General features: G+C 38.9%; 1 pseudogene; it reads right to left on the bottom strand.

Annotated features, from left to right (window-relative positions):
• Nucleotides 1-237: 237 nt before the first annotated feature.
• Nucleotides 238-6,008, bottom strand: LOC144251737 (E3 SUMO-protein ligase ZBED1-like; annotated as a pseudogene).
• Between the last annotated feature and the right edge of the window lie 11,139 nt (nucleotides 6,009-17,147).

Genomic DNA, 17,147 nt, shown 5'->3' on the forward strand with positions numbered 1-17,147 from the left:
AATTGTAGGCATGGACCACCATGTCCAGTTCTTGGGGAAAATTAAGTATCAGCCATTGATAGTCTTTTAAGGAAGCTATGGCCTTTGGTTTGTGGAAGATGGCAGAGGACAGGGCAGGCCCAAGACTCTGCACCCCTGGGAACCCCCAGCCTTCTATCCTTCCTTTTCAGCTTTAACTGGTCTTTGGGGTTCCAGACAAAACCCACTATTTACAGCAAAGCATCAGCAAACACGTCTCTATAGGAAGCCCCAGTCCCTGAGCCCAAAGAAGCTGCCGCTGAGCGCATACCCGAGAGGAAAAATGCGCTCCTGATTGAGCACTGGCCCTACTCTTCTTCTTCGGGCTCTGTCTCGGTGGTGATCCTGGAGTTCTTGTACAGAAAGACCTGCTGGTCCACATGCACTGAGGCTTGCCCATTCCTCTTGGTACTGACCATGCTGGCTGAGGAGCTGAAGAGGCGCTCAGGGAAGATGCAGGTGGCAGCCACGCACCAGTACTTTGGAGCACCTTGGGTAGCACTGGGAAGAGCACCAGGCTGTCGGACCACCACTTGAGTGGGTTCCCATGGAGGCTGAGGACCTTCTGCGACTTGAAGTTGCTCAGCTCCTCCAGCAGCTGCTAGTACAACTCCTCCTGTTCCTTGGCCCCGCCTATCTGGCAGAAGGTCTCGGTCAGCATGCTGTTGATGACACTTCTGGGATTCTTGGCCACAGGCCCCTTGGACACTGAGTAGAGCTTGTCCTCCACAGGTGGCAGCAGGGGGAAGCTGCTGTCCTTGATCTTCTCCAGGAGGCCTTGGGCTTCCTCCACCACTCGGTTTTCCAATGCTCCCTCTCAAAGGCGGACAGGAGGGGGAATCTCTTGTCGCGCGGGTCCAGGAAGGTGGCCACCTTGAGGAACAAACATGTCTATCTCAGTCGTCTCCTGGGAGGTCTTGGAGAGCTCTTTGGCAATTATCTCCTTGGCCATGCTCATCTCCTTGCAGTTGATCTCTTTGATGTTGAGCTTCATGTTCAGCAGCAGCAGCTTCACCATGCTGATGGTTGGGTTCTTGGATGCGGACAGCATCTTGGCCACCTGCTTGAAAGTCTGCAGCAGGTCCACCACACTGCCAATGGTGGCTCACTTGGTGGCCTCCAACATGAGATGGTGGTTGTTGCTGTCCTCCACCAGGATTCCTGCCATGGCTAACTGCTGCTCCTTGAGCTGCTGCAGATGGCCAGGGTGCTGCCCCACCAGGCCACCTGGTTGCTGACCAGCATGTTGTGCTCTGCACCATGCTGCTTCTTGTGGAGCATGTACATGGCCACCAAGGACTGCTGGAAGTTCGCCACCAGCCTGAGACAGCACGCCAGTGGGAAGCCCATCTTGGGCAGCTGGAAGGCCTGCTGGATGCCCGCTTTGAATATCCGCCACCCAGACACTGCATCTGCACGGGGATATCCAGCAATGAGCAAGCCTTGGCAATGTCCTTCCCGCAGTCCTTGGTGGTCCTGAAGACCTTGGTGCTGTTGCCCCACTCAATGAACATCACCTAGAGCACGTGTGTGATGGTCTCTGCCGCATTCTCATGGACACCTCGAAGGTCTTTAGGCACCTGGAGGCCACCGACAGGTAGTTAGAGAATGCAAGGCCCAGGATGTGCATGGCCAGCATCACATAGGCGTGTTTCTGGTTGTTGCTGCGCCACAGATCGGTCGAGATGCCGCACCATGCGGTGTCCACCAGCTCCTTGAGCACAGCCTCCCGCATGGCACTGTAGCGCTCTGGCAGAGCCTTGCTGCAGAAGAACTTCCTACTGGGCAGCTCGTAACTGGGCTCTGTGGTCCTGAGCAGCACGCAGAATATGGGCTTGTCCACAACGGAAACGATGCACAGCCTCTCACAGATGAGCGACAGAACTGTGCCCATCAGCTCCTGCTGCCTTGTGCCCTAGAAGCCATGGCCAGGTTTCAGGCCAGTGCTTTCTGTGCAGGTGGCAGCAGCTGCTGCTGCTGCGATGATGAGGATGACTCAGGATTGAGTTTGGAGAAGGCTGTGACAAAAGCCTCCAGCATCTGCTCCGTGTAGCTCTTGATGAACTCACAGAATTCCTCGGGGTGATTCTTCTCCAGGTGGTAAGACAGGTTGAATGTGTTCTCAGAATAGGCGATCTGGGACAAGCAGATGTGACAGTAGATCTTCTTCCACTACAAGATGCATCCTTTGACATTGGTGTTGAATCTGAAATACTTTCACATCTTGCTCTTGGCGCAGGGGTGCGCTACCAGCTTCATATCCGCCTGCGAGCTGTCCACCACTTTTTCTCCATGGCTTCAGTGGCTGGGCCTGCTCATTCTCCAGGATTTGTTGGCTCTGTGAAGACCCTGGGCAGTGGTGCAGCAGCTTTGCCACCAGCACCACCCGCTCTGTACCAAAAGACTAGTTATTAAAAGGCAGTTGGTGCTTGATTCCTGTCAGTATGAATGCCCTGATTGCACTGATGGAATTTACATATGCCTCCCTCAGTTTTAACAAACACATTTACATCAGCTAGCAAACGCATCAGCAGGCATATCTTTAAAAGTCCTACAAAAATGAAGAAATAAAATTTCCCCAAATTCAAAGAGATTTTGCTCACTCTATATTTCAGAGAATATTTTATCCTCAAGGTCCAAAACCTGAACCTCCTTTTTCATGGTTCACCTTTGCTTCCAGATTAATCACAGTTGAGATATGCCTCACTGAAAAGTAGAACAAGTTAACCAAAGGCAATTATCACTTTTACTTTTTAATCCAGAACAGCCCCATCCAGAAGAGATTTTTTGCATTGGCAGGAATATTCTATAATTCATTGCTATCATCACTGAACAGACACACTCAGTGTGTATACTGAGCACTTGAAATATTTCTAGTGCAACAACAACTAAAATTTTAATTTTTAATCTATTTGAATTTTTATAATTTAAGTTAAATAGCCACATGTAGCTAGGGACTACTAATAGCTCCACTTGGCTACACAAACCTAGCGTGTCATTAGGACTATGAGAGTTGGTATACAGTCCTATACAATATATTAGCAAATGACCTGAACTGGAAGAAATTACCCAGAGCCCCTCATTCTGCTTGTGTGTTTGTTTGCTTCAGTTTTTTTACACAAATAAAAAATGTTATTATAAATCAGAATGATCATTATTATTGCTATTATAGATAGTTATAAGGAACAATGATTCACTTCTGAGGAAAAACATATTTTTCTCTGAGTCTTGCGTATTGTTGAGATGGAAAAGAGTGTGATAGAAAGACAAGAGTAGAATTTCAGAGCCTCTGTCAGTTCCTTTATATTGCTGATGGTTAATATCTAGATTAGAAATCCCTTCCATTATGTAGAATTATTAATACTGTGTGGATATACAAAAGCAGATCCAGAGTTTAGAAGTGGGTGAAGAATCATTTATGTTTGAATTTCTGGGTAATAAAAAATAGTCCAAAAATTTATGAAACAAAAATGGGGCGGGGAAAAGAGCAATGTGAAGCGTGGATTGAAAGGGATGGGAAAAAAGGAGGAAGCTGGGAAAGTCAAGGCCACTTCCCAACAGAAGTGTTTGATTTCCAGTTTGAGTTGATTGCATTTCTGCAAGATAAAACCATCTTTCCTTGTTGTTATTGTTGTTGTTGTTGTTGTTGTAGTTGCCCTTTAATCTTTAGCAGCCTCTACTGCTCAATGCAGAGGGCTTTGTGTGGATTCTGTGTTAGGCACATTAGAGTAAATGGGCTTTTTTTGATAATTTGCTAAGGGCTAAGAGAATAAAGCCTGGATGGAGGGAGGTGGAGCAACAGTGAAAACAGCCAAAGTGATTATGAGAACACAACCTCCAGATAAATCCTGAGTGGGGAAATGCTCAACATCTGGAAGAGCCAAGTAGCCCTCTGACATCTAAATTGCAAGAGGACATATAAAATGCTGAACATTCTACATTAGCTTGATAGAATTCTGAGCACTGAGGTCTGCAATGAGTGCCTGGTTAAGAGGTTCATGTCAAGCAACACATGAATCATTTCAACTAGGATTTTTAAAGCTTTCAGTTATTGTTTTCATCATTAGCAATTCAGATCACATTTATAATGGTCTCCCAAGGGCCTTTCAGTCGCCTATCTTATACTTTGGGCAGAAAGAAAAATATCTCTTAATGCAGCAATATAGTGCAACTTGATACAACTAGATACACAAACGAGGATAAAAGCTCAGAGCCTGAGGTATCTAGTGGGGGTTGAGAGGAAATGTCACACACTCATGCACACACACGCAGAGAATTGTTGAAAATTTCCAAGAGTAAATTTTGCAAGACCAATGCTCTAATTCTTGAGCTATGGAGCCAACTCCAATAGTAAATTTTCATAGTAGTCTTTCCTGGGAAAGAGAGAACACAATTATAGTCTTCAGGGTTCTTAGGTCCTGAAATACTCTCATTCCCACACCTTAAGTACCTCCTGTATTTTAATCTAAATATATGAGTACCTCTCTGCTATCCTGCACTTTCCACCCTGATCCTCTCTGGGAGATTCAGTTTTCAATACTTTTGTTAACCTTTTTTTTAAAGCAAGTGAATTTCAACATACAGGTTTCAACATATAAAGTCATCAGTGCCCAGAAAATGTGGTATTTTCCAGCACTCCTCACAGCATGTACTTCAAACCTGTCTTTCAGGGCTTTTGGCTGAGGCCATGTGTTAGTTTTGAAGACCGAATTTCAATATGTTGGTGACTGTATTCATGCACATCACTCCTGCCTTTTCACAGCTCCTTTTACAGCAAAGAATCTTCATCTTGGAATTTAGAAAGAAGCACAAGTCTTTTGTTTTATTTTTACACCAGTTCTGCTCAGGCTGGGCTCCTTTTTTTCTGTCATCTGCCATCTCCTGGGCTGTGTTGGGCAGGCAAGCGGACTAAGCTGCTCACTGGTCTTGTTGACAAATCCAGAAGTATCTGTGAATCCATTCCAAGGGGCTTATTAGATTTTCTGATGGAGAAGCAGATAAACCAACAAAATTATATATTATCATGTACACAATGAACTCAAACTTCTAAGAATATGTAGTTTAAAATATAATTTTGTTTTCCAGCAATTTCATGAAAAACCATGATTTCCTAGAACTTTTTTTGGGGGGGTGGAAATGTTCACTGGGGATTGAACTCAGATGCACTCCACCACTGAGCCATATCCCCAGCCCTATTTTATTTAGAGACAGGGTCTTACTGAGTTGCTTAGAGCCTCACTTTTGCTGAAGCTGGCTTTGAACTCATAATCCTCCTGCTTTAGCCTCCCAAGCTGGTGAGATTACAGACATGCACCACCATGTCAAGCCTAGAACTTTTAATATTTTGCTTGGATGATCTTGATCAGCTTCTAAATTAAAAGGGAAATTTTGTGATATACAATGATCTCTTATAAAGATATATTAATTACTTTCAACATAAACCACTCAAATTAAACATATTATAAAGTAATATATATATATATATATATATATATATATATATATATATATATATATATGAATAAGATGGAGTATTACAAAAAAAAAAACCTCTAATTGAATCATAAATACTTCAAGGTGAAAGCAGGGCTGGGCTGAATTTGGACACAGACCAACTCTAGCTGATGATCTGTGTTTTTAGAGCCTATAAGATAAAATTATTTTTTACATTTTAATTGAATTGATGGAGGAGGTAGAGAAGGGGGAATTCTGTTTCTCTTAAAGCCTAAAATATTTAATAGCTAGTTTCTACAGAAAAAGTTTGCTGACTACTGATATAAAGGATAATGTGACTGAAGCAGCAAATATCTACTAAAGCAAATATTGATGTGATATTTAAAATTTTTCTTTATGTCATCTCCTCACATACAAAAAGTTATCAAATTTTTCAACATAACTTCTAATTACTCTGTTCTCAGTTCACATATTTCTATCTTTGATGACATCATATTGTCCAAACCCATCACCTCTCACCTGAACTTCTGTATCATCTTCTCTATTTCACATTATTCTTCTTTCTTCAATGAATTCCTAACTTCTTGTTGGAAGCTGTTTTAAAATACAAGATTTCACGTAATTCCCTTGGTTAAATTCCTTTAGTAGCTTTTAACTCACCTTAAGATAAACATTTTTTAAAGTTCTTCATGATATCATAACTTCAAATCTCTAGAGTCCAAAATTATAACCACCATTGCTTATCTCTTCTGTATTTTCTGACCCCACCAGCCAAAGCCATATTCTAATCCAGAATTGGAGTCTTTTGAGTCTGAGTTTTCATTTGTCTGTAATATTCCCCCATCCTCATCTTTTCTCTTACCTAGTTCTTACTTATCTTTCAGATGCTCCATTAAATACCAGTTTAATAAGGAATCCTACTTCAACCCCACAAAATAAATCACATATTTATAACATATACTCCCATAACATTGTGTCTATTTCCATCTTAGGATTTACTATGATTGTACTCTATTAATTATGGAAAACATATTTTTGGTTTCTTTACATTTTACAGAGGTAGGGCCCATGACTACTGTCTATCAATCACACAGTGTGGAGCACTTCTTAGGTACTTAACTCTCAGTTGAATAAACAAATAAATAAGGAATAAAGAAGCAAGTCAATGAATAAGACAATAAATATAGAAAACACATCCAATTATGTAAACCAACTCAACTTACAGTGTTGTGTTTTAGAAATATAATTATATGGACATCTCAAAACTCTTGAAAACTTAAATTTTATTACTCATATATAGACATCCACCTTTGTAAAGAATTAAACTTTCTGAGTCAGCTGGAACTTTGTTCCCATTTTGACTCTTCACCTTTAATTTTAACATCTCTCTCTGACAAGTATTCACTCACAGTGTGTTCACATATGTGTGCACACACATGCACCATGCCTCCTATCATCAAGATTGCAGGGGTTTCTGAGAACTCTGCATTCTCTTTCTTCACATTGTCATTGACCATCTACGTTTCTTCCTGTCACTGAAATCTTGGGTCAGAGTTTTCTCTGCTACTTTCTATTTTGGTTGCTATTGTCAATTTCTTGTCTATATTCTCTTCACAGTAGTAAGGCTTATGTACAGAATAAAGGCAAAGAGAGGCCCCTCCATCTAACTGTCTGCACTGTAGGAATTCCTAGTCTCCTGGTTAAAATTCCTACAACAATATAAAAAAGCTGTGGGTAGGCCTAACAATCTTGGTAGCAGGGATTAGTTACAAAAAAGAAGCAAGGGATGGTTGGAAGAAAAGTTTGAATGCATTGATAATGGAAATTTTACACTGTATTTGGATGTTCATAGTAGCACAGGTTCACTTCTTTAAAAGACCTTATAACTGGAGAAACCAATAAAACTGTTCCCTGTGTAAAAAATTTGATGAATATTCTATTGTGCTGTATATTTGAAAATTGCAGAGAGAGTAGAATTTAAGTGTTCTTATCATATTTTATGATTTAGATATTAAGTGTCTCATTCTCTCACTAAAGTTCATGTGTGAGAGAATGCAAGAACATTCAGAGAGAAATGATTGGGTTATGAGAGCCTTAAATCAACTGGTAAATTAATCCCTTGATGGGATCACCAGAGTGGTAACTGAAGGCAGGTAGAGGGTGGCTAGAGGAAGTGGTACTGGGGGTCATGCCTTTAGGGAATATATTTTGCACCTAATGAGTATAGTCTCTCTCTGCTTCCTGATCATGTGAGATACTTCCCTCTGCCACCACTCTTCTGCCATGATGTTCTGCCTTACCTCAAACCCTAAGGAATAGAGATAACCTCCTATGAACTGAGACTCCTGAAACCATGAGCCCCCAAATAAACTTTCTCCACTAAAATTGTTTCTGTCAAGTCTTTTGGTCACATCAGTGAATAGATGACTAAAACAGCACACAAAATGATCTTCTGAAATACATATACATTGTAAATGGAATGACTAAATTGAGCTAATTGACATGTATATGGCTCCTACATTCTTGTTATCTTTTATGATAAGAAACTTATGTACAATTTATATTTGTTAATTAAAACTTAAAAATTATATTTATGAAATATATGGGTAGGTCTTTTACCAATTCTGGGATTCTTCATTCTTTTGGGACATCAAATAAAATTCTCTCCAAGTCTTAGGAAAATCCTAAGAATAAGGAACTCCTTACCCCAGTATATGCTGTATTTCTTTTGTCTGTGGCATCTATTTTAGCAAAGCCACAGACATTGCTCAGTTTTTTTTCTTATTTATACCTGTAGTCAAACATACATATCACTCTTTCCCTTCTCTTCCTAATCATCAGAAAGATAACCTCAAGTCCCCATGTAACAAGTGAATTTTGTAAAAAATGATGACAGTAAGTTCATCTAAATCAATTGTGCAAGAAACTCCATTGTTCAACATAGTTGTCACAGCCATATTCTCAAACTTAGAGTGAGAAATATTCCTATTTATTGGCTTTTAGCTACTTCTTATTTCTTCAGGACTTTATATACTCTAAAACCACCAAAATAAATTTCAGAACACTTTCATAAACCCCATCCATATCCATGAACCTCATTGTTCATTTCTCCACAACTTACTGGTCCTGAGTACTTGTCATTTTCTGTCTTTGTGAATTTTAAAAAAATCAAATCCATGTACTTATATATCGAATGGAGCATTATATATGAGAAGAGGATAACAGTGTCCTTTCTTTTGCTTCTGGCTTCTTTATTTTGGCACAATGCGTGTTTGGGGATATGGGAACATTGGTTCTACCCTTGTTCAACAGATCAGAGTAGACCAACAAGTAGATCAGCACCTACTCTGACTGCTTTCACATTCATGACTCCAACCTCAAAATGACAATGTTTGGATTATAGCTCCTAGAAAGCAGTGGCCCCGGGGACTCAAGGTTCCCTACAGGATAAAGACCCAGTGTTGACTCCTGTGTCTCTTCAACCTAGGCCTGTCGCAATGGCTTCCTAAGGATTTGGATTTCCAGATCCACCACTTCTTTCTAATCTACCTTTTTACTTTTGCTTATTTATCTGAATACTCTGGCTAAAGTTCTATATTGCCTCTTCTCTGGAGTATATGATATATAAAACACAATGATGCAAAATCCACATGAGGCATGGGGATGTGGCTCAAGTGGTAGCGTGCTGGCCTGGCATGCATGCATGCAGCCTGGGTTCGATCCTCAGCACCACATACAAACAAAGATGTTTTGTCTGCCAAAACCTAAAAATAAATAAATAAATATTAAAAACTCTCTCTCTCTCTCTCTCTCTCTCTCTCTCTCTCTCTCTCACTCTCTCTCTCCTCTCTCTCTCTCACTCTCTCTCTCCTCTCTCTCTCTCTCTCTCTCTCTCCTCTCTCTCTTTAAAAAATCCACATGAAAAATATCCCTAGTTGAGGAATTTATGTATGGAAAGAACTGGCTAAAACTTCAGAAATACTTTGGATAGCAAATTGTGAGGGAGGCACAGATTCCACTACTACTTAAAGGTAGTTTTAGGTGTGACAAGTATAAAATACTTAGTGTTTGGGTCATCACCATAGGACTTACCAACATTCCTCTGTCCTCCATTGCCATAAAAGTTGTAGGTGCAGGGTAAATTAGGTATGCTTTGTCCCTGTAGACTGTGAACCCTTTGAGACTATAATCCATGCTTTCTCTATATTTGTATCTCCAGATCATAGCCTAATGTCAATGACAAAGTACTTACTCAAAGCATGCTTCATAAACAAGTAGATGAATTAATGAGTGAACAAATAAGTCATTTACCCAATGAATATTCACTTAGTGACCATTTGGGAGAGAAGTGCAGTGAGCAGGTCAGAACCACAAGGAAAGCATGAAGTTACCACCCACAAACATGGTTATGATTGGCAGGCAGCTAGTGAAAAGTGTCAATGGACCAGGACCAAAAGGCACTTTATTTGCAAGCAGGATCTGCCTTGAGTTTAACAGTAGTTGAATTTAAACTTATCTCCCTAACTGCTTCCTTGCAATCCCATAGAATAATTTTGCTTAAATTTTACTTAATTGTATCAGAAAGATGCTTGCCTGTAAACCTGTATATCTTCCCTTTTTTCTACCAGTGGTTTAGACTTGAAATAGAACTGAGTCAATGGAACTCTATACAAAATATTTCCACTTCTTGCTCTTTCCTTGGGAACCTCACCTGAAGTTAGGGATGATCATGTGACCTTCTTGGGACAATAGCAGGTATTACTTGAAGTCATAACCCTTAATATCCACAGAGCACAAGTCTTTACCCTCTGGCACAATGACCTCCAATTTTGATATTTTGCCTGGTACCTAGCATTGGCACATTGTCAAGCAGAACTCTCAATCAACCCTCAATAGGAATAAAAGTGAAAAATAAAATTTTATTTTAAATTTTTGAGATTCTTGCCCTTCTTTGATATGATAGCATGGCCTAAATTCTCTCAGGAAAATAATAGATACAAAATAAGAAATAATCTGTATAAATATGCTCTTTTCTGATTAGGTAAACATCTTTGAGACCACTCACCCTTGCTGGAATCAAGGTATTACATTCTAGCCTACTGACCCTGGATGAGTTAGGTAAACAATCTGGGACTACAAGATTTCTAGAATAATTATAGCTAACCTCAAGACTTGTGAGGACTAAATGAGGTTAACATCTAAGAAACAGAGCAATGCTTTGAACAGCCTAGGAACCATATACATGAAAGTTATTGTTTTCACTTTTAGTCTTACTGGACTTGACTTTCACCTTGGTTACCCCTTGTGTTTCATTTCAGAGCTGTCTAGTCAAAGACCACATCTCAGAAGAGTTTTGTGAATCATTCTGTGATTAAGAGCTACAGAAATGAAAGTAAAATAAACAAACAAACAAACAAACAACAATAACAGCAATGACAAACTTTGGGGAAGTAAACCTGAAGAAATTACTTTTAGATTTATTGATATTATGGTGTACTGAGCCTAACATTTAATTACCACTTGGAAATGTGGCCCCTTCTATAGTTAATCATAATTTAATATTTCTTATAGGGAAAGAGAATTACTTTCTAGTAAATAGTTTTATAATAGCCTCTGAGTTCAATCGGAGGTTGTAGAACCACAGATCCACACTGGGATATGAAGGGAACTCTTTAGAGTTTTAGACAGGAGTATAACCAGCATGAATAATACCCAAAGTCTGGGTTTCTTATTCCTTTTGTGTGACTATGACCTGCCAATAAGATATCTGGAAGGAAAAGAAAGGTGGACACCCAACTGGGCACAATGAGGATGATTAAGATCATAAGTGACATGAGAATTAAAAATGAACTTATAACTTGGGGCTGAGGTCGTAGCTCAGTGGTAGAACACTTGCCTAGCCCACATGAGGGTCTGAGATCAATACTCAGCACAACATAAAGATAAATAAATAAAATGAATGCATTATGTCCATCTATAACTACAAAAATTTTTAAAACATATTTTAGCTGTAGATGGATATAATAACTTTATTTTGTTTTATTATTATTATTATTATTATTATTATTATTATTGAATTCCAGTACTTAGTGAAACTCTAGGGCAGCAAATAATGTGTAAGGGTAACCAGTACTGCATAATATTTCTTGTTTTGATACATTCCCTTTGTAGTGATTTATTAAGGGAAACTGAAAAAGCCTGATTAAAATGCATAAACTGTGCTGAACAGTAAACAACTATGTCTAAGGATGAAAAAACGGGACCCAAATGCTGCGCATAGAAATTGCCCTTAATGATATGGCCTATTGTTGAACAGATTAGGAAGCCAAAGGTTGCTTGTAATCAAATGCCATCCATTTCCCATCACTTATAAAAGCAACACTTCCTTGTGCAAATGTTTCAATTTGTTGTAGTTAAAAACTGCTTCCTGTCTTAATCCTTGAAGAAACCAGTTCTTTTGACTGTCAAGTGAATGGAAAAATTTAGACAGGGAACACACTGGACTTCACAAAATGAAACAGAGATTGTATGTTGAAAGAGAAATAAAATCTAAAGAATTAACAGGAGCAAATTAAACCAGCTTGAGAGCTCCAGATAGGGATTTCTTTTGTAGTTCATTTAAGCTGGGGGAGAAGTTTTGTGGCTTGCCTAGGTGCTGAAATCTCTTTTTATTAAAATATACATATATTTTAATCTTTATTTTTTAAAATTTATTTATTTATTTATTTGCATAATGATTCTTTTTTTTTTTAGAGAGAGAGAGAGAGAGAGAGAGAGAGAGAGAGAATTTTTTAATATTTATTTTTCAGTTTTTGGTGGACACAACATCTTTATTTTATTTTATGTGGTGCTGAGCATCGAACCCAGTGCCCCACACATGCCAGGCAAGCACATTACTGCTTGAGCCATATCCTCAGCCCTGCATTACAATTCTTAAAACACCATTATATAATAATTTATCATTTGATTATATATTATATATAAGGCATGTTGACACCAAATTCACATCTTCATACATGTATTTTGTATAATGATGGGGATCTCCTTTCATCATCCATGCTATCCCCCTTCTCCCTCCTTTTCCCTCACACCCCTATTGCATATCTAAAGGTAATCTTTCTCCCTTGCTCTCCCTTCCAACCCATTTTGAGTCACCCCCCTTATATCAGAGAAGGCATTTGGCATTTAATTTTTGTGGATTGGCTAACTTCACTTAGCATAATCTTCTCTAATGCCATCAATTTCCCTGCAAATTCCATTAACTTATTCTTTTTTATTGCTGAGTAATATTCCATTGTGAATAAATGCCATATTTTTTTATCCATTCATTCACTGAAAGACATCTAGGTTGCTCCAGAGTTAATCAATTGTGAATTGTGCTGCTACAAACATTGATGTGGCTGTGTCCCTGTAATATGCTATTTTTAGGTTTTAGTCTGAGAAGAGGAATAGCTGGGTCAAATGGTGGTTCCATTCCCAGTTTTACAAGTAATCTCCGTACTGCTTTCCAAATTGGCTACACCAATTTGCAGTCCCACCAGCAATGTATGAGTGTACCTTTTTCCCTGCATCTCTCCAGCACTTCTTGTTTGTCTTCATAATGGCTGCCACTCTTACTGGAGTGAAATGGTATCTTAGAGAAGTTTTAATTTGCATTTTATGATTTCTAGAGATTATGAGCATTTTTTTCATATATTTGTTGATTGATTGTATATCCTCTTCTGAGAAGTGTCTGTTCAGGTCCTTGGCCCACTCATTTATTGGATTCTTTGGTGTTTTTTTTTTTTTTTTTTTTTTTGGTGCTCATCTTGTTCAGCTCTTTATATACCCTAGAGATTAGAGCTCTAACTGATGTGTTAGGGGTAAAATTTTTTTGTAGGATGTAGGCTCCCTATTCACCTCATATTATTTCTTTTGCTGAGAAAAAACTTTTTAGTTTGAATCCATCCTATTTGTTGATTCTTGGTTTTAATTCTTGTGCTATAGGCATCTTATAAAGGAAGTTGAGGCCTAGCCCCACGTGATGGAAATTTGGGCCTACTTTTTCTTCTATTAGATGCAGAGTCTCTGATTTAATCCATAGATCCTTGATCCATTTTGAGTTAACTTTTGTGCATGGTCAGAGATATGGATTTAATTTCATTTTGTTGCATATGGATTTTCAGTTTTCCCAGCACCATTTGTTGAAAATGCTATCCTTTCTTCAGTGAATGCTTTTGGCAACTTTGTATAATATAAGGTAGTTATAATTTTGTGGATTAGGTTCTGTGTCCTCTGTTCTGTACCTTTGGTGTAGTAGTCTGTTTTGGTGCCAGTACCATGCTGTTTTTGTTACTATTGCTCTGTAGTATAGTTTAAGGTCTGGTATAATGATACCAACTGTTTCACTCCTCCTGCTTAGAATTGCTTTAGCTATTCTGTGTCTCTTATTTTTCCAGATAAATTTCATGATTGCTTTTTCTGTTTCTATATGGAATGCTATTGGGATTTTGATTGGAATTGCATTGAACCTGTATAGTGCTTTTGGTAGTATGGTCATTTTAATAATATTAATTCTGCCTATCCATGAGCAAGGTATATCTTTCCATCTTCTAGGGTCTTCTTCTGTTTCTCGCTTTAGGGTTCTATAGTTTTCATTGTAAAAGTCTTTCACCTCTTTTGTTAGGTTGATTCCCAAGTATTTTTTTTTTGAGGATATTGTGAATGGAATAGTTTTCCTCATTTCTTTTTTAGAGGATTTTTTACTGATACACAGAAATGCTTTTGATTTATAGGTGTTGATTTTATATCCTGCCACATTGCTGAATTCATTTACTAATTCTACAAGTTTCTTGGTAGAGTTTTTTGGGTCTTCTAGGTATAGAATCATATCATCAGCAAATAGTGCTAATTTCTTTCATCTGTCTAATTTCTCTGGCCAGTATTTCAAGGACTATGCTAAATAGAAGTGGTGAGAGAGGGCAACCCTGTCTTGTTCCAGATTATAGAGTGAATGGCTTCATTTTTTCTCTGTTTAGAATGATTCTGGCCTGAGGCTTAGTGTAGATAGCTTTTACAATGTTGAGGTAAGTTCCTTTTATCCCTACTTTTTCTTGTATTTTGAACATAAAGGGATGCTGTTGCTGTATTTTGTCAAATGCTTTTTCTGCATCTATCGAGATGAGCATGTGGTTCTCATCTTTATGTCTATTGATGTGATGGATTATGTTTATTGATTTCCTTATGTTGAACAAACCTTACATCCTGGGGATGAATCCCATTTGATCATGGTGCACAATTGATATGTTTTTGTATCCAATTTGCCAGAATTTTATTGACCATTTTTTGCATCTATATTCATTAGAGATATTGGTCTGAATTTTCTTTCTTTGAGGTGTCTTTCTGGTTTTGAAATCACGGTGATATTGGCTTCATAGAATGAATTTGGAAGTACTCCCTCTTTTTCTATTTCCTGAAATATATTGAAGAGTATTGGAATTAGTTCTTCTTGAAAGGTCTTGTAAAACTTGGCTGTATATCCATCTGGTCTTGGGCTTTTCTTGGTTGATAATCTTTTGATGGCTTCTTCTATTTCCTCTCTTGATATTGGTCTGTTTAAGTTTTGTATATCTTCCTGACTCAATCTAGGCAGATTATATAACTTAAGGATTTATTGATGCCTTCACTATCTTCTATTTATTAGAGTATAAGGTTTCAAAATAATTTCTAATTATCTTCATATTTCTGTAGTGTCTGTTGTGATATTGCCTTTTTCATCCCATATACTAGTAATTTTTTTTTAAGCAGCAAAGAGGTGTTTATTGCGAGCTAGCTCGGTCCTCTGCGCACACACACAGCAACTGGTGACGCTGAGAGGCCCTGAGCCCAGGGTTTGCAGCAGTTTTATACATTCTTTGGAGAGGGAAGGGACTTCACATACATCATAGCAAATCATCACACACCTTGGGAAAATCAAATAACAACTCTAAAACATGATTAGCACATTCACTGGCAGGAACAATTTGGGTAGGGATGCTTGGTCAGTACAAAAGGGGTATTCGTTTGAACTGATTGGTTTGAGCCAAGAGGGGTGTACGTGCTGAACTACATGGTTTCCCAACAGGTTATCAACTACCATAAACTACTGGGAGGGTCATCTGGCATCCCAGGTATTTCCCTGTCTCATGCTTATTGGTGGCTGCTAGGGGGCTGCTATGGATCCCCACCTAGCCTGACTGAGTCAGGGACACCTGGCACAAGCAGATCTCTCCTGTTATTTGTAGATAAATAACTTAGCAGGGTGGGAATGCGCTTAGGAGTGCTCTGTGGGTTTTTCCAAGGACAAAGGCCATGTCTCTTCCTTGGACAGGCTTTGCTCTGAGATAGAGGCTTTTTTTTCACTACATGATACCTTCCTGAACTAGAAGATGAATATCCCAACTCCACAGAGAAAAGCTCTGAAAAAACAATGACTATCACTGGCATATGGTTGTAGTCAGAACATGTTTCTTTCATAAATTAAATGGGGAATGGACAGATCCAAGCTCTTACTTTCAAAGATACACATGACTAGAGAACATCTTTTTTGGCTTTGATTCAGGATCATGAGTACGTGAAGTAAATGACATGCACAGTGAAAAGCAATGTTACTGTGTATTTGTTTAGAAAATATTTTCTTAATCAGAGAAATCTCTTTCACTAAAAGCATGCCCATACGGAGTTGTTACTGATGAGTGTGAGAAGCAGAGCTTCAGATGATGTTTTCTGTCCAGCCTATGGCCATGCACAGAGAGAGGGGCATTCCTTGGTTCTGGTTCTGGGTAAATGCATCCCATCTGGTGTGAACTGCTTAGCATTTGCCAGAGTCACTATCTAAGAAAGGAGGAATTTAAGAGGGACTTTTGCAAAGTCAGCAAATAGACCTTCCAGCTGTTGGGAAGATGTTTTGGCAGGGCTCGGAGTGTGGAGCAGTCATACCTGACTAGAGGTGGGGATGTGATTAGAAAGTTCCCACCTGTAGAGCTGAGCAAATAGACACATGCTGATCTTTATTTACATCAAGATGAGATGAGTCTCAAGAGCCTTTACCTTCAATGCAATGTCAGGACCTGTGTGCTCACAGGCATAGACACCATGAACAGCCCTCCATGTAAGGCATTGATAGAGCCTCAATTCTTGGTAATGCCATTCAGTTGCCAATGCAATTCCAATCAAAATCCCAACAGCATTTCTTGTAGAAATAGATAAAGCAATCATGAAATTCATATGGAAAAATAAAAGATCCAGAATAGCAAAAGCAATTCTAAGAAGGAAGTGTGAATCAGGCGGTATAGGGATACCAGATTTCAAACTATATTACAGAGGAATAGTGACAAAAACAGCATGGTATTGGTACCAAAACAGGCGGGTGGACCAATGGTATAGAATAGGAGACACAGAGACTAATCCACAAAGTTACAACTATCTTATATTTGATAAAGGGGCTAAAAGCATGAAATGGAGGAAGGATAGCATCTTCAACAAATGGTGTTGGGAAAACTGGAAATCCATATGCAACAAAATGAAACTGAATCCCTTTTTCTCGCCATGCACAAAAGTTAACTCAAAATGGATCAAGGAGCTTGATATCAAATCAGCGACTCTGCGTCTGATAGAAGAAAAAGTTGGCTCCGATCTACATATTGTGGGGTCGGGCT

Source organism: Urocitellus parryii, unplaced genomic scaffold (assembly GCF_045843805.1).
Source record: "Urocitellus parryii isolate mUroPar1 unplaced genomic scaffold, mUroPar1.hap1 Scaffold_182, whole genome shotgun sequence".
Lineage (NCBI taxonomy): Eukaryota > Metazoa > Chordata > Mammalia > Rodentia > Sciuridae > Urocitellus > Urocitellus parryii.